At 38.6% G+C, this 25,101-nt stretch overlaps 1 pseudogene; it reads left to right on the top strand.

Moving 5' to 3' along the window:
• LOC137271834 (uncharacterized) overlaps positions 1-24,473 on the top strand; it is a 34,382-nt pseudogene extending 9,909 nt beyond the window's left edge.
• The last annotated feature ends 628 nt before the right edge of the window (positions 24,474-25,101 follow it).

The raw sequence follows: 25,101 nt of genomic DNA, 5'->3' as shown, positions 1-25,101 counted from the left end.
AGGTTGGTTACATTGTAAACGCCCCTCGTCCTTGCTTGGGGCATAAGTGGTCCAGTGACCTACGGCGCCATTTTAAGTTGGATTGATGACTAAAAACTGTCATTGTTTGGAAACGCGGTTAACGCTGATTATGATTCTATGCCCTGTACGCGCTTTCACCAGAGTGCTTAAAGTCAGAGATCTAAATATTTAGGGTTTTCCTTACGAATTCATCTGGCACCTCTCATTCAAGCCATGACAAAACCAGTCCACTTACATAGTAGTGATCAACTTACGATTTTGAGAAATCCGAACTGCGCACTTTCCATTTCTTTTGTATTAATCGAAAGAATTACGTTTTATCTACAGTGTCGATATTTACTGGATAGACCCCGAGGGCATGTTTCAAGACGTTGTAGGTAAATATATGTTACCTATAGCTGAATGAATTAACATTGAAAGAGATACTGCTTCTTTTAATTGAGAGAATGGGTGAATGTAGTTTTATTCTGCCTGTGGAAATTTCCACATCATCCTCACACAATATGTTCTTAAAATAGAAAATAGAGGACGTTAATATTAGTGCCCATGTCATACGATATGCGACACGACTGCCTAAATGTTGGTATTTTCCGTGCGAGAACGAGGGATATCCCAATATTTAGACCTGAGTGTCATAAACATAGTATGATATGGACCTGAATATAATAATCTGTTTATTACGGTGGGTAATACTGTTCCTTATGTCACACCAATGTTTAACATGTTGGCTACTTCAGTATCTCCGAATATTGTAAATAATTAACGCTACAGACCATAGTCTTGAAATACGTTTTGTGCTCGATGTAACAGACCACCGTCTTGAAATAAGTTTTGTGCTCGATGTAACTTCGTGACATATATATTTCATTATTGTATGCAACAAACAACTCTTATAACGAAATCAAAGGGAAAACTAAGTATCTTTCATTAATGTAAAAGTATCCACTTGTCCGGGACAAAATATTATGTTCATGTGTTCGTTATCAACATATCTGCTACATACATTGTTTCCTGTAAACTTATTTTCCTCACAGGTCTGGCATCGGTTGCCCAGATGTGTATAGCACAGGGCAGCAAGAGCGTGTCCATTGTAGAGTTCAGGGCTCACTTCGTCGCTGACGTCAGAACAACGCAGGTGAAATTGGACGCAGGTGGGCCAAACTAACTGATTTGTTCTCCAATATTTCGCCAATTTTTTTTTCTGATTTTTATTCGGCTGCATGCAAATTGGCAATTCATCCATACTTACATTCAATGTTTCTATAGTCCCAATAGCCGACTGCCCTGCTCAAATGCGCTTTGACTTTTCCTCGATCGTTTTCCTCGTCGATCTCAAAGACACATCGCATTTTCAATTTCAACTTTATACATATCTCTTAGGCATTTTATATTAAGTGTTTGTCGGACTATTTGATGACCTGGAATTATGACCCCAAAGAACTTGGGTCAGAAAATGTTGGAAAAAAACATTTCTCCTCTTGAAGACATAGAAATTGTCAGAAGCAAAGAAATACTTGCTGAGTTTTGTTTTGGGTTACTTTTGGTTGTTTGGAGGTTGCAACTTTTGAAAAAAGAGATTTAACGTTTTGGTGATCTTAAAATCTGTTTTTGGCAGATGTAGATGAATTGCAATATCTAGTCTCTATTGACAATCCAACCCTAAAAGTGGCGTTTAACACAACTACTGCTAGACACACATTAGATGATCCTGCACACTACACGCATTTGTGACAAGAGAGACGGTACAACGAATTGGGCGAGTACACTTGGCTGCTACAGGTAACTTGATTATTATGCACGTGCAATACATGCTAACCGTGACATGAAATCAACACCGCATATTCCTTCGAATGATAAGACTGCAATTTCAGGCATAAGATACAGATATTCCACGCTAACCTTTAGTTAAGACGAAGACAAATAGATGATTGATGCATTGTCAAGCATTTTAGATATTCAACAATTTTGTTTTTAAAAAAACAGGAAAATGTCATTTGCTTCGTGAAATGGATCGGTGGTCCTAAACATATTTGCTCAGTATTTTGTGTTGATTCAATTCGTTGGGATTGTACTTGTTCCCAAATCGAGTGTACTATAACAATTCATGCGTGAAACGGACGGGGAAAATGAACTTCTCGATATATATCAGACAACCTGTCTCCCTCTTGTTTCAAGTGGATCGTTCTGTGGGGCGTTCCCAAGTATGCAAATTGGGGTCATTTGTCAGGTCGTGGATCATCTTATATGTGTTTATCAGTATATTCATGACTCTTTATCTCTCGTGTGTAGTCTAAGCTTAAGACACGATGGCACCGATGGGAACAACTGCGACAGCAATGACAACTACATCATGACAGGCACGCCAAAGACATACGACACCACCAACAATAACCCTTACGTCTTCTCCAGCTGCTCTGCTGCATATTTCGACAACCACATTAACAAGTACCTCACGGGCACGTACGTGTTATTTACAGTTTGTATTATCGCACTTAAACTTGTTAATTGTGACTAGCACCGAGGCACACTATTTGACCAAAAGGTCAACACCTAGAAAAACAGTTAACTGCCAGTACATAAAGAATAGAGACTCGTTTAGTAATTTGTTTTTATGTTTTTCGATAAATCCTTTAAATTCAATAAGCACAAATCCCCAACACCACTCACTCATCCCCTTATATGGATGACATCGAGCTCAATGCCAAAAGTGTCGCAATTTCTCTTTGTCTTGTCCTATTCTGATGATATTGATGTGACATTTGGGCCGACAAATACAGTGTCGGTAATAGTCACTTTTTAAGTTAAATGGTAGTTGTGATACTCTAAATGTTTTACTGTCCTTTGACGACAGATTATATATTTGTTTTATTATATAATATTTTGTTAATATGCAAACTGCTTTAGTAACGATATGGCTGAAATATTTCTGATGTGACTAAAAATTTTAACTCACTCACTCGCTTAAACATAATATGGGGGTCAGAGCTAAATGCTCGAACCAAGGTCTAAGACTAAAATACGTTTGCTGGACAAACCATAACCTGCAGAGGCTTCACCTCCAGACCAGAATGTTGATATAAAAAAACAGAGTCCACCGCCCTTCTTCCTCTCTCGGTCGTTTATATATACCCGCTTCAGTTCGACCCCAAAACGTCCTAGACATGGGAGACCAAGATTGGCCACACGTACTCAGAACCGATTCATTCGGGTGTTTCACCTACATCACCGGTTTGTTACAGCGGCGGACATTGCAGAGCAGGCGCCTGGTATTAGGAAATGTTCAGATAGAGGTGGGAACTCGAGCAGAGCAATGTTCAAGTTCGACTAATGTACACTTAAATAACTTGAAGTGTTAAATACAACTGTGGGTTTTGGGGGGGTTAGTTTTTGCTTTTTACATATTTTATATGTATATAAATAGATACCTTAATTAGAGTTTTCCAGGTTTCGGCAGATTCTCGAGTTTATGACTAAAATGTAAAGTGGCTTGAAATCTGTTCATTCTTTGTAACTTGCAAATGTTGGAATGATGTATTCTACTGTGAAGCATTTCGAGTTGGAGACCATCTCAAAACATTTTTTAGTCTGTGATCCTCTCAAAGACACTAGGGCCTGTACCTTGACTTCGAGGTGTGCGTATGTTCGAAATATCAGAGATCGACATCAACCGGGTTTGACAGTATTTCTCATAACATGTTCTGTTTCTAATTGTCTAGCGTCAGCAGTGACTACTCAAGGGCGTGCCTCTGGAATCCCTGCGGCAAGTGTCAGTTCCCGATGTAACGGGGCAGTTTCATGGTCAACTGTATGGCGTACACGAGCAGTGTCGACTCGTCTATGGACCCGATGCTCGTCTATGTCTCGTAAGTCTTTGCGTCGAGTTACGGTCAGGAGGCCTTACCGTTGTCTACTAATGACAGTAACAAGCTAGTAGGTCCTTACCATTCATTTTGTCTACTGATTACAGTAAATGATCAGTAAGTTCATTTACAGAAATTGGTCAGTTCAGGGGGTTCTTAACATTGTATACAAATTACAATAACTGTCATGTGCGTTCTTATTATTGTATAATAATTTCATTGATGCTACAGGGTGTGGATTTGACAGGAATCACGGTGTGCCAGAAGATGTCCTGTTACAATCCGGAAAACGGTCAATGTTGGTGGCACTGTGCCGCAAGAGGAACAACGTGCGGAAATAAAATAGTAAATATACCATTGTAAAGTCTTCTGCCATATTAAAAGTAAAAAGCTGATATGGGACAAATGAAGGAAACATTTCAGTGCAAACACACCTTTACAGTCAGGAAGCAGCAGGGTTTGTAATCAGATGACTAACGGGATCAAATTCCCTGACTTGATTGATACATGCCATCGCGCCCTCTGCGATAATTGTTAAACGATTAAAATTATGTGATAACAATTCAACGCGCCTAGAGGATTTTGGCACACTCTCAACAAAAAGCGAACAAACATGTACACCAAGTGTTGCCGAATTCCATTCTTTCTATAAACACTTCAGTTAGCCGGATACTCTATATGAAATAGGTACATAATGACATTGCTAACAGATATATACTGAAACACAGTAAACAGAAATTTTACTGTGCTTTTATAGATTTTTCTAAAGCATTCGATAATGTCTGGCGAGCTGGACTCTGGTCCAAGCTATACGATAACGGGATTAACTGTACGTTCGAATTCCTCACGTATGTTAAAAATATGTACCAGAATATCAATTTTACAAATATTTCTGGATTACGAATAAAACTTAATGAATCACAAGCTATATGGATAGGATCCAAAAAAAGCTTGTAACGTCAAATTTAGACCAGACCTAAACCTTGACAGGAACCCTGAAACCTTTAAAATTCTGGGCATAATCTTTTCAACTAATTGTGATAGAATGATTAAACTAAATCTTGAAAGCAAAATCTTCGAAATCGAAGAAACTATTGAAAGATGGATGACAAGAGTAAAAACACCAATGGGCAAGACCGCTGTAATCAAATCAATGCTCATTTCAAAACTCAAGGTCCTTTTCCTTATGCTGCCAAATCCACCAGAAGAATTCCTTAGAAAGCTAAACAATATTCTTTTCAGGTTCTTTTGGGATAATAAACAAGACGAAATAAAGAAAAGAATTGTTTGTAAACCTAGGGGACACTGTAAGATAGATATTTTGGCATATGCTGACTCTTTGAAACTTATCTGGAGGAAGAAACTACTAACTTTTTACTTTGAAAAGAAATGGACTTTCTAACTTATTCCTTCTAGCAAGCGATTTCCCGGAAAGCTTGCTAGTAAAACTGAAAACCTCTTCTGGAAAGATTGTTTTATTGCCTTTTCCAAGTACAGCAATAAGATAAAACCAAATAACTATGAAGTTTTCCCGAGAGAACCCCTACTATACAACCAAAATTTACTATAAATGGCAAACCATTCTATAGTCAGAACTTCGATGTTAATGATATATTCAGTATTCATTGCCTGCTCAATTCTGAGGTCATTTTTATGACATTGCAACAATTCCGTAACAAATCCTTGCAGATTACTTTCCTTGATTTTTATGGCGTTACAAGGGCAGCTCGACAATCAACAGAGATCAAGGGTATTACATCCCTACGGCTTACGATCAGCTAATCAAACCGAATCAAGAATAACCCACCCTTGCCCACTAGCTGCGTCATCTCCTATCACAACAAGCCTCATGCCAACACACTATACATCAACCGCCTCTATTGCATGAACTCGTCATGTATACATTTCTCCTTGGACATATGTTTTGCTTGATAACGGTGTTGGAATCTACACCGAAACGTCACATCCATTGCAAGAAAGAAGTTGTCTATCCATAAAAGTCTTCATCCTCACCATACCAACTTCTAAAAATGACGCTTAAAAAAGTTATAAGGGCAGTTAGGAAATACCTCAAAGACCTAGGCATTAATAAATCCCTCATTAAAAATAACAAACAACACGAATATATACATAAACAATCTTTTTCATGTAATATAGGCTCAAAGAAATACTTCTATGTAATAACTCAAACTGCAGATACATTAAAAGTCACTGAAAAGTGGGAAGGCGAACTTTTAATCAACATGAACTGCTCTAGCCTATTTACACAAGCACACAAAACTACTCCAGACCCTAGGCTTAGATTGTTCCAGCTCAGATTACTCCACACAATCCTACCAAACATAAAACATTTCCAAAATGAGGTTAAATACTACTACCAGATAGGAAAAATTAAAGACTTTAATAAATCCAAATATACTGAATTTTGTACGAAATGGGATTCTTATAAAAACCTTTTGTAATATGCCGCATTATGTACGAATGTATGTATGTGTGTGAGTGTGCGTGTGCATGTGTGCATGCATGTATGTATGCATATGTACTGCTTTTAGCTTGGTCCTCAAACGCATTGCTGAATATTTTCTTCTGCAATATCTAACATGTTGTCAAAAACTTCTAGTTGTATGGATTTCTTTTCTTTATTTATTCCCTATTCAAACACCAATCTGCAAACGTACAGATGCAAATGTCCAGCAATAAAAAACAGAAAGAAAAAAAAAGAAGTATACCAATGTAATATATTGAGCAAGGTCCTCACAACCAAGGACAATACAATAATTAGATTATCACAGATTGTAGTGAGTGAGTTAATATTTGACGTCACATCGGCAAGATATCGGCCAAATATTTCATATTGGAAAATAATATGTGTATATTTTAAAAAAAGCTGTCGCCAAAGTATAGTAAAACAGCTAGAATAACTCACATAATTTGAGAGTATGTGATAGAAAAACCTATCATTCAACAACACAAAATAGAATCAGTGAGTGAGGGATATTAGTTTTACTCCCACTACAGCTATATTGTTAGTGATTCATCCTTCTTTATCCTTTCAATGGTGCCAGGAGGGATTGTGTGTTGGCTCCGAGGACGCACCTGCCGCTAACGGTACTCACTTGAAGATTTTTTTTTAAAAAAAAAAAAAAACGCTATTGTTCTCTGTAGATTTCAGTTGTGTTGAAATCACAAAAAAAACAGCTGGAGCAATAGCGAATTCTGTTTAGAACAAGAGTGTATGGATAATTAAGAAAGACCACAAAGTGCGAAAAAGATCACACAGTGATTACATTTACGTCATCAGTGTGCGGAAGACACATGGGGTCAAAATGAAAAGTCAGTGTTGGTCATGCCAGAGTCTTCTAACTGATCCAATATTAATACTTCTCTGAATGTATTGTTTATGTATTGTTTATTGTCATTGTTGTCAATAGTTTAAGCATATCGGACGTTTTATCAATTTGGGCTAGGCATTAAGAAGAGAGAACCATAAACCGTTTAATCCTTTTGTTTAGATAGACCTTATCGGTGATGTAATTTCATAACAAGTTCGTTGTGTTCTATTATCCTGTTACAGATGACTGTTTGTATGGAGACAGGCCTGGTATCGTCTACACTCCACTGAACCAGACCTGTCCTGAATTCACCCCTGCTAATCTCGTTAACAGATGTAATGATGCAACTACCAGAACAGGCACCCGTGAAGAGCCACCTCCTCGTGGTGGGTGCTGGGTAACGCTAAGTGCTCTTCTCCCGTGTGGATCCGGGACAGAATGTGTCCACAGCACCCCATTGCGGGTCGTAAGAGGCGACCGAATTGGGCAACCTGTTTGCCGTGGGTTGCGTCCCGTGTCGGTGGAGGACGGTAGTCTGGTGGTTGAGGGCACTGGGAGCCTGAATCGTGTTCCCTTTGCCCAACACACCACTTCGGCCCTTACTTCACCTAGACGGGTGGTAGAATCGGCCCGATTCTATCAATCGGCTGGTCACGCCAAGCCCTGTAGTAAAATTATGTACCCTTATACAATAATATGAGTAATGTAGTATACCATTTTTAAAGTCTTGGCGCATTTTTCAAACTCTATTTCAACTCCTCAAATTCATGTATATTTTTGCCTAGAGTCTTATGCCCAGAAGGCGGTGGCTCATGGGCCAATCTGGTAGATTAATTATTTATAATTCTTCTGCTGGAGTATATCATCCGGGTATCCTTGGTGCTGCAAGCTGGAGATCCGCTTGTTTTTAGCATTGTCCTTGTGATACTCCGTGGTGGGTGGGGAGCTCGGATGACGAACCAATATAACCTGAACATGGAATACGAAACCCCCTCAAAAAAGACCAAACCTCCACTTAATCATGATGATAAACCACAAACTTCAAAACAAACAGAATATTGGCCACGTTTTCTTGTTGTAGAGACTAGTGACAAGACACCTCTGAAACTGAACCCATTTGCAATATCAAAGGGTGTTCATGGCATAGCTGGCGAGGTTAAAAACATCAAAAGATTGAGATCAGGCTCTTTGCTGATTGAATGCAGTAAAAAACAGCAATCTGTTAACCTTCTGTCAATCACTTCGCTTGTCGGTGTTCCAGTTTCAGTCACTGAACACAGAACTCTCAATACCAGCAAAGGAATAGTACGTGATAGAGATCAGTTGTTTGCAGACATGACTGAAAGTGAAATAGCTTTTGAAATGAGAGACCAAGGTGTGTTATACGTGAAAAGATTCTCAACCAGGAAAAATTCTCAAACTCAACTCACTAACACCTATCTCTTTTCCTTTTCAGCACCAACTGCCCCCAGATCAATTAAAGCCGGCTACTGTAATATCAATGTTGATATTTTCATTCCAAATCCCTTACGATGTTTTAAATGTCAAAAGTATGGCCATGGCGTCAATTCCTGTACAAGACCAGTTACATGTGCACACTGCAGTCAGCAGTCTCATACAACTGAAGACTGTGATAGTGATATCAAGAAATGTACAAATTGTTCAGGAAATCACTCATCCTTTTCCAAAGACTGTCCCATCTGGAAACAACAGATGGAAATCAATAAGATTAAATTTTCCAGAAACATCAGCTTCTCTGAAGCTAGGAAACTTGTCGAATCTAATGATGGTACAGATTCCTATGCATCCGTTGTTAGTGCAGCTTTGAAACCTAAAGTAACAACTAAATCTATAGACTGCCAAACAGATCTCACATGGATCAGCACAGAGGCACCTGGGATTTATACTAGCGAACAGGCCACACAAACTACTAAATCACTTTCAGTCACACAACATCACTCTCAAGCTCAGCCACAGTCGTCATCTCTGTCTCAAGATCGTTCAAAAGGACAAAATCCTCAAACTCAGCATAATGTTAAACCATCCAAGCCTAAACCAACATCAGAATCATCAAAAGGACAACAAAATTCGAGAATTTCAAAGGGGTCAAATAACCAGATCCAACTTTTCAATAAGTTTGGATCACTTGAACAGATGGATGTTATGGAAAACATCCAACCGAGGGCACACAGCGTTTCTCTCTCAAGGAGAGTGCGGGGTAGATCCCCAATCAATCCACCCAAATAATAATGTTTCCGAATACTCTTATACAGTGGAATTGTCGAGGACTGCGGACCAACTTCAATGAATTACAATTATTGGTCCAAGATTTTAAACCGTCAGCTTTCTGCCTGCAAGAGACTTATTTAAAGCAGAACGATACTATAGCTTTGCGCCAGTTCCAAGCATACCATTCTTTTTCTCCTCCAGGTGAAAGGGTCACTGGAGGATCTTCAATTCTTGTGAGGCAAGATGTTATCCACAGCCCTGTTGTGCTTAAGACTAATCTTCAAGCTGTTGCTGTGCGTCTGACACTTCACGTTGCTTTCACTCTCTGTTCACTTTATATTCCACCATCTGCAGCTCTCCAGCAAGCTGATCTTCAAAATCTTTATGATCAGCTTCCAAAACCATGTATTATCATGGGGGATTTGAATGGACACAATCCACTCTGGGGAGGTAGAAATACTAATACTAAAGGTAAACGACTGGAGGATCTCATCACTAATAACGACCTGTGTATATTTAATGATGATTCCCATACTTATTTGCATCCTGCTACTGGCACCTACTCTTCTCTTGATTTGTCTCTAACTGGGTGACCATTTCCCAACTATACTTTCAGCAGTAAATCCATCTGATACTCCACCATGTACAAGGCGGAATTTCACAAAAGCAAACTGGTTGATGTTTGAAACTTTATGCACAAGCAAACTAAAACCTGAATTGTTTAGTGCTGTTGTAGACCCCATTCAGATATTCTCTGATGTTTTGAATGAAATAGCTGATGGATGTATTCCAAAGTCCTCTGTCAGTCCACATATAAGAACACCATGGTTTAACCCGGATTGCCGACAGGCCAGAAAAGCGCGGGGAAAGGCTGAGAAATATTTCCGCCATCACCCAACTGTCCACAACTTAAACAAATTTAAAATGCTCAATGCAAAGGCACGTCGTACCTTCAAACAAAATAAACGACAATCTTGTCTCCAAGATTAATTCACGTACGCCAGTGTCCAAAGTATGGAACATGGTTCAAAGAATTAAGGGCAAAGGTTCAAAATCTGCTGTTCACCATCTTAGGGAGGGTGATAATGTACTTACAGACAAATCTGAGATAGCCAATAAAATTGGCGAAACTCTCGCCAAAAATTCTTCATCGGCAAATTATGTCCCTGAGTTTCAGCAATATCAAAAACAACAGGAAAAGGCAAAACTTAATTTCGACTCAAATAATGGTGAAGATTATAATGAAGTGTTTTCATTACATGAGCTGCATACTGCACTTGAGCAAGCTCATGACACTGCAACTGGCGATGATAATATACATTACCAGCTACTGAAACACTTACCCGAACCTTGCTTGATAACACTTTTAGATATCTTTGATCAAATATGGACATCTGGAGAATTTCCTCCTTCATGGCGTACTGCCATCGTAATACCAGTACCTAAACCTGGCAGGGATCATACAGATCCGTCAAATTACAGGCCAATATCTCTCACTAGCTGCGTCTGTAAAACCATGGAACGTATGGTGAATAATAGATTAGTTTGGTATCTTGAAACCAATAACCTTATAACAAATATTCAATGCGGTTTCAGGAAAAATCGTAGTACCCTTGACCATTTGGTACGGTTAGAATCCTTTGTTAAAAATGCTATGGTGAATAAACAACATGCTGTATCAATTTTCTTTGATCTTGAGAAAGCTTATGATACGACCTGGAAGCATGGTATTCTAAAGGATTTACATGATTTTGGTTTGAGGGGCCGTATGCCTCTTTTTATATCACAGTTTTTAAAAGACCGGCAAGTCCGAGTGGGTTCTACCCTGTCTGATCATTACAATCAGGATCAGGGTGTTCCTCAAGGTAGTATTTTGTCTGTCACTTTATTTAGTATTAAGATCAACAGTTTATCCAAAGTTTTAAATGATTCAATTGATGGATCATTATTTGTGGATGATTTTAATATTTCTTGTTGTGGTAGAAATATGCATGCTATTGAACGACAACTGCAGTTGTGCTTAAACAAAATAAATAAATGGTGTCTTGAAAACGGCTTTAAATTCTCTAAATCCAAAACTAACTGCATACATTTTTGTAGAAAATACAAGCCTCATAAGGACCCAGAACTATCCTTAAATGGCACTCTCATCAAAGTTGTAAAGGAGGCCAAGTTCTTGGGCCTAATCTTTGACTCCCATTTAACTTTTCTGCCGCACATTAAATCTCTTAAAGCCAAATGCCTGAAGGCACTCGATTTGTTGAAAGTTGTTTCCAACTCAAAGTGGGGAGGGGATCAGGCGACCCTCTTACACCTATATCGATCATTAGTCCGTTCTAAACTTGACTATGGTTCCATCGTATATGGTGGACCATGCAAAAGCAACCTGAAACTTCTTGATTCTGTCCATCACCAAGGTTTAAGACTTTGTCTTGGTTCCTTTAGAACTTCACCTGTTGACAGTCTCTACGTCGAGGCTGATGAGCCATCTCTTGACCAACGCCGTATAAAATTAACTTTACAGTACATCACAAAACTGTATTCCAATCAGTCAAACCCTGCATATAACTGTGTCTTCAATCCTCTTTATGAGGATGCTTACAACAAGAAATCTTCTCTTGTTCCGCCACTTGGACTCAGAATTAAGCCGTTTATTACTGCTGCCGGCATTGCGCTGGAAAATATAGCTCCTTTTCGTTTTCTTTCTTCACCCCCTTGGCAACTGGTTAGACCACAGATCGATCTAACATTAACATCATTTAAAAAATCAGAAACTAATGACTTACAATATAAGCAAGCATATCACCAATTAAAAAGTAAATATAACAATTACAAATCCTTATTTACAGATGGGTCCAAGGACGGTGGCGCAGTAGCTAATGCCACTGTCATTGGATCCAGAACAATCTCTTCTAGATTACCTGATAACAGCTCTATTTTGTACTGCAGAAGCAAACGCCATATTAACTGCTCTTAAATATGTTCAAAGACACCCTAAACATAAACAGTATATAATCTATTCAGACTCTCTCTCTTGCCTTCAGACTATTAAAAATATTTCTTGTAAACATCCACTTTTAATTGAAATTATTGAATTGTACAATAATCTTGCTACTGGCCAGTGCGACATTGTCCTTTGTTGGTTACCTAGTCACGTTGGCATTTCTGGTAACACAATGGCCGATCTTGCTGCTAAAGCAGCACTCAACAAATCTGTAACACCACTTCTTATTCCATACTCTGATTATAAAGCTGCAATAAGATCTTATATCCGTGATCTGATGCAGAAGAAGTGGGACACCCAAGTGGGTATAAATAAATTACATGAAATAAAACCTTATATCGGTTATACTTACTTGGGTTGTCAGTCCAGATTTGAGGAGGTCGACGATGTCGCATTGGCCATACGAGGTATACTCACGGTTATCTATTAAAAGGTGAAGATCCTCCGTTTTGTATCCCTTGTGATGAGAGAATCACAGTCAAGCATGTCCTGCTTGACTGTGTTGAATATTCCATCACAAGGGATAAGTATTTTAATTCACGAACTTTGAAGGATCTTTTTAATTCTGTTAGTTCTCATTTAATTATTGCATTTTTAAAAGAATTAGATTTGCTAAATGAATTGTAAATAGATAAATATTTTATGCTTGGCAGTTTGAATTAGTAACTTAGAGTGTTAGTGGTTGTATCCTCGAGGGGGGTTAAAGCACTGTAAAATTATTGTCCTCTTGAGAGGGTACGTAAGTCCCAAAACATTTAAAGTGAAATTTGATCTTCCATTTTGTCTTAGCCGTAGAATATGTGTCATTTTAATTTGTGGCTAATCTTGCTTACAATCACCAGCAGCTGAGGGGATGATGTAAATCCAGCTAGGGACCATGCAGGTAGCAGAAGTACTGTAAGTCCCCATGGCCCCTAGTATGGTGATCTACCATCAGTTGTTGGTGATCTATATAGCCTGTTTTTATATTGTATTGTCTGATTAGGAATATTTGTTTTAACTTTTCACGCTAGTTTTATTTCCTATTGTGATATTCTAGTTGTTTTACTGTCCGTCGTCGACAGGTTTTTATCATATACATTCCTTTTTTAAGAATGCTCTCGTCACGATATGGCTGCAATACTGCCGATGTGACGTTAAATGTTAACTCACTCACTCACTACCAGAACACTCTGTTGTGAAACCTGCATAAAATGTAAGCATTAGCTACTAGGAAAACCTGATAAAAAAAACTCCAAAGAAACCGCGATCAAAACATAGTCCAAGGAAAACCTGAAAAAGTAAAGTTGGTCCAAACATAGCACAAGAAAAACCTGATTCAAAGGTAGCGCAATAATAAGACTGATCCTAAAGTAATACAAGGAAAATTAGATCAAAACATAGAACGAGGAAAACATGACCAAAACATGGTTTGCTGTGAGATATCTCTCTGCACGTCGCTCCACAAGCGATGTCACTCAGCACATATGGAATAGTACAAATATTCTCCCATTCAGCAGGCACTCTTCACTTGACCAACCCCAGCTTCTTGGCTTCTGTCCCATTACAAACACAAGTTACACAAACTTTTTGTTTTCGTTTTAGAAAAACACGGGTTGAGACTTTTTGTGCACAAAGATTGTAATGTTTTCTAGTGTTGATGGGAAGACGAGTCAATGAGATCATACACCATTTGAGTTTAAACCATCGTAGTAATGGATTCACCATGAAATTAACCTTTCCAAATTTCTCTGAAAAACTAAAAACAGGCTTTGAATTATTCTGTTTTAACAATATACATGAACATCTTATGTGTATATTCAACTTTTGGTCGGTATAGGGGATCATGCCCTAGCATAGTGGAAAGCAAGTCAGTTTGGGTAGAAGTATCACTTGCGGTATGTACACAACCGTCAGAATGGCGACAGAAATTACCTAAGCAAAAGTGAAAACAAACAGGTAGTTTTCAAAGCATATGCAATGTGAAACGTTTCCGTACATACACACACCATACCTAAAAACGTCGGTGTCGCGTGATTAACTCTCACTTGTATACTACGTATATGCAAAGGCAGCATGTAAACATGCCCGTTTTTCACGTCATGCAAAATTTGATATGTTCAGACGTTCCATTGTTTCCAAGCGGAAATGCAGTAATGAAACTGAGCTCTATAGCAGCCAACATGTGTAAACAAGTATGTCCTTCTTGTAGGTACCTGCAATAAAGAATGTCTGAACAAGGGATTTTTGAATAGCACTACCTGCCTCTGTGTGTGTCCGCCGGGTGTGTCTGGAGATTTATGAGGTAAGGAAAGTGTACTCCATAACAAGTTTGTTGATGTGAGTCAGTGCTCCTTGTATATAGGTGGAGTTGTGTTCTTATGATGTCACTATCTGTCCAAAATCTCACATCGTTGTTTTTCAATAATAGAAACCTGACAACGCAAAACAAAAACATTGCAAACAGGCCTTTCAGCATTTATCGGAACCGCTTGTGGTAGGTTTCTTTCAGAATCTCAGCTTGTGTCGATCGTTAATAGAGATGTTATTCATTTTATTATTATTTATTTATTTATTTATTTATTTATTTATTTATAACTGAAAACGTAAAGGGAAACATTGCAAATAGGCCTTGCAACTGCTCCTATTTTTTCATTTACATTTACCCTTGTTGTACAGAGGATTGTGCAAATCAATGACGTCATACATTACATAATTCAAGGGCAAATACCACGGGTTCAGTACCATACTCTTTCATGTTTATTTACCTAGACATATTTCTTGTTTATATTAGAGAAACAACCTGTGAACGAAGTATGTCATGTCTCAATGGAGCTATACTGAGCCGAGACAGCTGTAGCTCTGATCTTTTATGTTCCAGCTTATTTTCTGCCGTGCAAAAATCATACACGATGTTATTATTAAAACACTGAAACGTTACACGACACTGGAAACAGTTGAACAATGATCTGGCCATATCACCTTTTTAGTAACTTTTTAAATTTGTAGTTCTCCCTTTCAGAGACGAACAACTGCACTTTAGCGTGCCTAAATGGCGGAACACTGGACAGAGATACATGCACCTGTGCTTGTAGAGAATTCTACAATGGAACCACCTGTGGTATGTTCTAAATTTCAGCATTATGTTTCTAAATTTCAACTAACGTAGAACGCATATATCTGAAGACTTGGAATATCCATTCATACCTCATGTTCTGTATGTTGTGGTAAATGTTAAAATGAATAGAGCATTCTGTAACACAGTGTAACACAAATTGACAAAAGTGTGAACTGTAACATTTATCCGTCACTTTAATGTTGCCTCACTGCTGCATCTGTCAGAGACGAACACCTGCACTAAGGATTGTCTCAACGGAGGAACACTGAACGCAGACACCTGCACCTGCGCCTGTCGAGAGTTCTACATTGGAACTACTTGTGGTAAGATGTGACTTCACAAAGACAACAATATTAATTGATCTAGAGTGGTGCAGAACACATTTGGATGACATATACTCATGCATCACTCATATTGTGCTGCATACGTATCTGTGGTCCAACCAACGAGTCTCAATGTAGAAATGTCATAAAAGTAGCGCACAAGGGGGTTGCATCTTTTTCTGCAGCCTCATAGGACTGTTCTCAACAGGACTATGCTCAAGTCGGAACATCTGCCCAATTGTACATTCACGGGTTATATTAAAACAAACAGAATTTTTGCAAAACCAAATGAACGTGTACTCAACATATCTTCATAAGAAAGTGATATAGCCAGATCATTACTGAATTAAACATTTAGTGTCTCATTCGTCCGACAAGGACATCATAGAAATAAACAAGGTCTTCATTAAAGGTGTACACTTTGTGAGTTGGCAACATGATTGCCACACAGCGGTTGTTGTGGCTACCATTGTCACAAGTGGTTCATCACTACTGATCTTCAGTTATTACCGGTACACAGTAAGGCTCAGTACCAAAAGAATAGGCCTTCAGTAGCCCATGCTTTCCATAAAAGGCGACTATGCTTGTCGTATGAGACGACTAACGGGATCAGGTGGTCAGCCTCGCTGACTTGGTTGACACATGTCATCGGTTCCCAATTGCGCAGACTGATGCTCATGTTGTTGATCACTGGATTGTCTGGTCCAGCCTCGATTATTTACAGACCGCCGCCATATAGCTGGAATATTGCTGAGTGCGGCGTAAAACTAAACGCACTCATTCACTCATTACAAAAAGATTTAGAAGGGGATTTTATTGTTCATATAACCTTACAAATCTTCACACCTGTGCCTGTTCAGCAGCTATACTCTCTTTGTTATATCACTAAGAAAATATGTATCATGGGCCCAAGGCCTCTTTATTGAATTAATCTGTCTGTCTGCCTGTCTGTCGGTTGTAACAGGTAGACAAAGTACGGAAATGCAAAAGCGAAATCAATAAGCACCTTGTCCATATTTTCTCCGTGATTCTAAATCATTTTTCAGAGACGAACAACTGCACCAAGGCTTGTCTCAATGGGGGAACGCTGAACAGGGACACCTGTACCTGCGCCTGTCGAGAGTTCTATACCGGAGCCACGTGTGGTAGGTTGTGAGGTTTTCTCCCAGGTTGCAATGAGACGCTTTTGAATGAGATGAGATTTTTAAAAATATTATTATTCATGGTAAGTTGTACGTGATTAATGGTAAACGACTGAAACCACTGTATGTATTGCATGGACAGTTACAGAGGCAGAAGCAGACTTTCCAATGAAATTAAAGATAATATACTGAGTATAAATAATAAAATACGATTTAAGCTGTCGGTTAACAACAAGGGGGGACAATTCATGTGGCAGTGAACAAGGTAACGGACAAAAGTTGTCTAATCCGGACCGCTTCACAATCCGGACACATCAGTCGGTCCTAGACCATTCCGCAATCGACAGTTTCCACTGTATATACAAACCAATCTTATATACTTAAGTGGCCACGGGTTAGGCTAGAGGTTTAATAAACGGGTTTGATTCCCCACACCGGTACGATGAGTGAAGTCCATATTGGAAAAAGCTGCGTAAAACTAAATTCACGTATTTACTGTGTCACAAAACACTCTTTGCAAGTATCATCCCGTTTTTCGTTAAGGTTTTCATGTATTTTTCAGAGACAAACACATGCACTGCCGTATGTCTCAACGGAGGAACACGCAACACAGACACCTGCACCTGCGCCTGTCGAGAGTTCTATACTGGAACCACGCGTGGTAGGTTATTTGTTTTGTTGCGTGATGACTACGAATGGAAGGAGAATCAGTACACAAGAGAACTTCGTGTGAATTGCACAAACAACAGAGAAATGTGTTGCAATAACTGTATTCTAGAACTGAGTAACAAATCAGTACAAAGGTACTAGCCTTGCAGTACACATCTAGTAGTACAAATTCAGAGGTAATGTTATAATGGCAGCAATGATTACAGTAATACAAACAATCATAATAATCTTCACATGTCACCATGATCATCTCACATCAGGCTGGTATTCCGGATTTGAGCAGTAATGTAAGATGGGAGGTTATGATACATTTGTAAACTGCAATATTATTCTACACTGTTCTTCAAATAACTTTGCACAAACTCACCATTGGAACAGAGAGGCATGTGCAGAATGCATGCATTCATGCAAAAACTGCCGGCTTGAATGGCACTCGTCCACTTGTTCTCTGCATCTATGAGCAAGGTTAACGAAAGGTGTTGATAGTAATAGTAACAGAGGATTTTTATTGCACGTTTTCCATACTGGGATATTATGCTCAATGCTCGAATGGTGACATGTTGTTACATCGGGTTGTTTTGTCAGTGTTGTTGGTGGCGCTGTATTACTGTCTAAGACGTTCTATTACAAAGCTCAATTTTACTCAATACTTTATTGGGCGATAATGGCCATTCAAACACGATTCATGTTGTCCTCGAACTTGCTTCCTACTTTTCTGGTGCATAGGTTAAAAACTTAGGCTCAAATACTCCATTGATACTTAAATGTCATTTCCAATATTACGATTAGTTCTTTTGCCTTTCTGTTAATATTCTAAAGTAGTGTAGAACATCTTGCATAGGTAATGCTGTATTGTGTACGCAGTGGTGTCATGGGCGAATATATATTTCTTTCTAAACTAAATAAAATGAAAAAAATAGTATCTACATTACCAAACAGTGACTAACAGTATTATCATTATTTTAACTTACTGTTAGTGTTGTTTTATTGATGTTTTTTCAGAGACAACCACCTGCACTAAGGCTTGTCTAAACGCAGGAACTCTGAACATAGACACCTGCTCTTGTGCCTGTGGAGAGTTCTACACTGGCTCCATGTGTGGTATGTCGCGAATCTCAAAGTTTTATTGGAGATAAGTATTAGAATATTTATTATCTAACACAGTGTAGAACATCTTTATATGAGGTGTATCTTTGTATTGTTCACTTTGCGTGTTTTATCTTTCAGTGCTGTGAAATTCATGGAATTCTATTTTGAAATATATAAGACAAACTATTTTTCTGAACACTTTGTGTAAGTATCACTCTGTTTATTTGCCATGCTTTGATGTTGATTTATTGCTGTATTTTTCAGAGGCAAATACGTGCACTGTAGACTGTCTCAATGGAGGAACACTGAACCGAGATACCTGTACCTGTGCCTGTGGAGAGTTCTACACTGGAACCACGTGTGGTAAGATGTGAATATTCACAATCCTTAGTAACTATGCAGGGCCATGCATAACTGAACATATGTTTTGTAACGTGCACTCCAATGCAAAGTAATCTGCCTACCTGCTAAAATTAACACATTTAACACAATCAGTAAACCTCGTTGTGTCTATAAACACATGCTGTTGTAGTTCATTACACGAAACCAGCAACTAAATCTAACCAGTTACGTGAACGTACATGTAAACGTCTGATGAAAATGAATCTTTGGAAAGAACCCACCTCATCCACTGAGCTTTTGCAATTTGTCTAACTGTACTTTTCAGCAACAAACTCTTGCACTATATCCTGCAGTAACGGGGGTACACTGAACAAGAAACTTGTTCCTGTTCTTGCATATCATTATGGAATGAGAGCACATGCAGTAAATATTGGTGCTGTAATGAACTAATGATGGATGGCAATTGTTAATTCTCCGATAGCAGTTAATCGAAAAACTGTCAGTGCACATATAGTATGTGTGAAAGTCGATAGTTTAGTAATTGACTTCCGTACATAAATATGCAACTCAAAAGACAGGAAGTACCAGATTCGTCCACTTTATATTAATAATATTATCTCAATGGCATGTGGATTGTGTTGCGATTTAATGTTTGACCAAATAATTTTAAAACGTCCTTCATAGCCTATTGAGTCATTTGAAGAAGTGGTTTGGACTTGCCTTAATGCTTACAAAACTCAATTATTCATTAATTTTATTTATTTGATTATATATTTATATTTACAAGATTCGTTGACTTTAATCTTAATAATGTTTTGTCAAAATACATGTTGATTGTGTTGCAATTTATTTATTTATTTATTTATTTATTTATTTATTTATTTATTTATTTATTTATTTATTTATTTATTTATTTATTTATTTATTTATTTATTTATTTGGGGGAGGGGTGTAAAGTCTGAAGATGTGTTAGAGTTCGTAGAGTATCGAACCCGAGTCTTCAGCATGGCGAGTGAACGCTTTAACCACTAGGCTACACCACCTCCCCTATATACTATTAGAACACAAGTACTATAAAATAGCTACACAAACACGTATGTCTTTAATTAATCATTTCCTTTGTTCTCAGCACATTGCTCTAGGGAGTGTTTAAATGGCGGATCACAGCAGCCGCTCACTTGTACATGCGCCTGCAGAGATGGTTATAGTGGCAGCAACTGTCAAACACGTGCGTACTGAATGAAATAATTGTCCACTGTATAGAAATATGCTTAAATTCTCTCCAGGGAAATGAAATAGGATTACGTAATTTTAAGTAAGACGTAATGTCTGATTTTGTTTGTTGAATAAATCTGTGTTCATCTGTTATCATATAGGAATTCAAGTACGCTTTATGTAACATTTAACTGTCAACAAGAACATATTTAATCTGATGCTGATGGTGTATTTTTGAGTTCCCATAGAAACGCATTATTCTGAGACATTCTAAAACCAAAATATGTTCCTTGTTGTCATCTTATGAAGGCCACGAAATCTTAAATCTGTCTGGCTATGTTTGTGTTTTGTTAGCACCCAGTGGATGCTCAAGGACTTGTGAAAATGGAGCAACTCTGGACAGCGCTACATGCAAATGCATCTGTGCTGGAAATTATGTGGGAAACTCCTGCGGTAGGATTACAATTTCAAACCTTTTCAGAGCAACAGAAGATGGTGTCAGAAAACATGCATGTTGCCAGTATATACTGACATTACTACAGAGCCAGGTCACCATAACTTCTTTGAGAGGCATTTTAGAAATTGATCTAGATCACCTTATTTATTGTATTCTTACTGACAGTTTCTTAATGTTGATGCTTTCGGATTACTATATGTAAAGTCAAAACATATCCTGCTTATTTTGTACGTGTAAACATTGTTCTATCCTTGTGTTTCAGAAACCTGTAGTACTTTCTGTCCTGTGGATCAACAACTGTACAGACCCAACTGCGTCTGCATCCCGGCCGGAGGTATGACATATGCCTTCTTGAATATATTATGTCTCATATCTTTGACGGAGTCAGTGAGTGTGGTTTTAGATCGTTTTTAGCATTATTCCAGCAATATCAGGGTTGGGAACACCAACAAGACCTCAGAAAATAAAACATGAACTGTGTAGCATGCACAGAAGAAGAAAAGTGCTCCTCCTCATTTTCTAAATGCCGTTTAAGAAGTTATAATGGACTTGGACGGACTGATGATGCTTTCAGTACAAATGCATGGGAATTCCCACTAATTTCCTCATTTCTCGAATATTGTTTTGAAAAAAATATGACATATTGACAACAATCTAAATTACGATTACAATTGCGGTTCTTCATCCATCATTCTTTTCTTCATAATGTTGTACATGTTTGTTTTAGAGATACAAGCGCCAGACCCTTTGACAGACAGAGGTTACGAGTAGGGGAAATACACGGAATGGCCCACCTATCACTCTCCTACTACTAGTGTATCAGTAATAAATGATTCTAAAGCATATTTAGGTGTTTGAATTTAATGCCATGCAGTGATGATGCTGTGAGTGAGTGAGTAAATAGCAGCATTTGGGGAAGAGCAGCAGAGTCTTGTTATGTCATGCTGCGGGTGGAAGCGCTGATTCGATACAATTCGCCCATACACTAACAAATCGAAGTCGAATGTGGAATTGGATCGCAGCAAGCACACTTAAGGGGCTCTACATTAGACGGCACAGTGTTGATGTTGTTATTGTTTGTAGTTGTTGTTGTTGTCTAACGCCACATTCAGCAGTATTCCAGCTATATGGTGGCACAATTAGTTACTCAGTGTTTACAGTGGGCGTATGGGACTGTAAGACCCTTGTAAATTTCTCATTTCCGGAGGCTCGACCGTGTGAGGATTTCATTACTCTTAAGATCTCTTATTTCTAGATTATCTTTCAAACACTCAGTTTTCGGCATTTTTTTCTTTTTCTGAACGGTCATAAAGGGAGGCATAGTGTATGATAAATACGATCAAATCTGAGGTTCTGTTAAACGACAAGTGAAAACAAGTATATTTTACTGTTGTTTTTAATTGTTATTGACACAAACAGAGAGGAACGATAGCAAGACTTTTACTACTCTGTTTATACACACAACTGTATATGCTTACTTTAAAACCTCAAAGTGACCAGCAGTTTGGCAGGTACATTCCATCTATGGTCGATGTCATTTGTACTACCAGTGGATTCTGTCATGTTACAGAATTGACAGGATGTACGGTTCGTACGCCCTGGCGAATCCTACTACATGGCTTCGTATGCTTTGGCCAGTCAGAATTCGACAAAGTTATCTCATGAGTAATAAAGTGTTACAAATACTTCTGAATACTTTGTCACAAGTCAGCCATATCTGGCACCCGTGAACATCCACCTCCTCGTGGTGGGTGCTGGGTAAGAGCAGTTCAAACCCCCGTGTGGACCCGGGTCAACTAGGTCCATAGCACCCCATTGCTGGTCGCAAGGAGCGACCGAACTGGGAAACCTGTTTGCCATGGCTTGCGTCCCGTGTCGGTGGAGGACGGTAGTCTGGTGGTTGAGGGCAGTAGGAGCCTGAACCGTGTTCCTGTTGCTCAACACACAACTTCGGCCCTTACTTCGCCTAAACGGGTGGTAGAATCGGACCGATTCTGTCTATCGGCTGGTCACGTCTATCCCTGTGTATGGACTTGTATGTCATTACACAAATTTAATTTGAAAATGTTTTACTTTTGGACTTGGCACATTTGTTCATATCAAATGTTAATGATTTTTTAAACTTTACAACAAATTACTAAAGGCTAAAGTAAACCTAAGCCTGATTTTTCCCCAAAACAAAATGACAGAGTCCCAAAAGGGTCTGAAAATAAGTTTAACGTGACAAAAAATATTAATCACTTGAGGACATGGACGTGTCCGAAAATGTCCACTCTGGGGCACACACCCACTAAAAAAAGTGCGGGGTAGGTCCCCAATAAATCCCCTGAAAAGATAGTTTACTCCCACAGTATCGTACAGTAGAACTGCAGTGGACTATGGTATAATTATAATGAGTTACAGTTATTGGTCCAGGATTGTACGCCGTCAGCATTATTTCTGCAGGAGACTTATTTAAAGCAGACAGATCCTTTTGAGCTACCTCATTCCAATGGTTATCCTTGTTTCTCACCTCCGGGTGACAGAGCCACTGGAGGATCTTCAATCCTCGCCAAAAGGAATGTTATCCATAGCCCAATCACACTCACTTCTAATCTTCAAGCAGTTGCCGTCCGACTCACTTTACATGTTACTTTCACATTATGTTCTTTGTATGTCTCAGCGTCTACAGCTCTACAGACGGACCTTCAAACCCTATACGATCAACTGCCCAAGCCGTGTATTATTATGGGAGATTTGAATGGCCACAACCCACTCTTTGGTGGTACAACTACTAATACTAAAGGTAAACTATTGGAAGAGTTCTGCTCCGAAAATGATTTATGCTTTATATAATGACGATTCTAACATATATTTACACACTGGACGGGGACATATTCAGCTCTTAATCTATCAGTTACAGACCCTGAACGTTTGGGTGAATTTGAATGGTCAGTCCATGATGACCTTTGTGGGAGTGACCATTTTCCAGCTGTCTTAACACCTGTAAACCTATCTGATAATACCCCATCTTCGAGATTGAACTTTTGAAAAGCTAAATGGAACCTATAATTGAACTTTGTGTTGTAAAAGACTTAAACCTGAGCTTTTTACAGATGCCCCTGATGCCATAAAGAATTTTTCTTATGAACTCAATAATATAGCTGACGAGGGTATCCCTAAATCTTCTGCAGTTCCACATATACGAATCCCATGGTTTACAGATGAGTGCAAACAGACTAGGAAGGCACGGAAGAGAGCTGAACGTTATTTCCGTCACCATCAAAGGTCCATAACTTGGATCATTTCAAGATTTTAAACGCTAAGGCACGGCGTACTTTCAAGCACAGTAAGCGCCAATTCTGGTGCAGTTATGTGTCAAAAATAAACTCCCAAACACCGATATCAAAAGTATGGAATATGATCCAGAAAATAAAAGTAAGGGCTCCCAAATTAGCCGGAGACGAATTATTAACTAGTAAATCTGATATTGCAAATAAACTTGGAGAAACTTTAGCTTAACATTCTTCCTCATCGAATTTTGTACCTCAATTCCAAAAATATAAACAGCAACAGGAAACGAATACTATTAATTTTAATTCAGATAATGAGGAAGACTACAATGAAATATTTTCTGTCATGAGCTTCATACTGCTCTGGAACAAGCTCATGATACTGCTGCGGGATCTGATAACGTACATTATCAGCTTCTGAAACACTTACAGGAATCATGTTTAGAGACTCTCTTAAACATTTTTTATGATATGTGGACCTCTGGAAACTTTCCTTCTTAATGGCGTGATGCTACCGTGTCCCTAACCCTAAGCCTGGACGTGATCATACCGATACTTCGAACTATCGACCTATTTAGCTTACCAGCTGCGTTTGCAAAACCATGGAGCACATGATCAATAATCGACGTGTTTGATACCTGGAAACCAATTAACTAATTATAGATATTCAATGTGGTTTCCGTAGAAACAGAAGTGCCGTTGATCACTTAGTGCGTTTGGAATCATTTGTTAAAAACGCTCTAATTAATAAACAACATGCTGTGTCTATCTTTTTTTATCTAGAAATAGCATATGACTCCACCTGGAAATATGGCATCTTGAAAGATTTACATGACTTTGGATTACGAGGTCGTTTACCTCAATTTATATCCATTTTTCTAAATGACAGACAGTTTCAAGTCCGAGTGGGCTCTACCCTGTCTGATCATTGCAATTAAGAAATTTTCTAAATCCAAAACTAATTGTTTAACCTCATAAAGACCCGGCACTATCTTTAAATGGCACTCCCATCAAAGTTGCAAAGGAGGCTAAGTTCTTGGGACTAATTT

This window comes from Haliotis asinina, chromosome 2 (genome assembly GCF_037392515.1).
Source record: "Haliotis asinina isolate JCU_RB_2024 chromosome 2, JCU_Hal_asi_v2, whole genome shotgun sequence".
In the NCBI taxonomy this organism is placed as follows: Eukaryota; Metazoa; Mollusca; class Gastropoda; order Lepetellida; family Haliotidae; genus Haliotis; species Haliotis asinina.
Note: the sequence above shows the minus strand (reverse complement) of the source record. Positions and strands in the feature narration are given on the sequence as shown.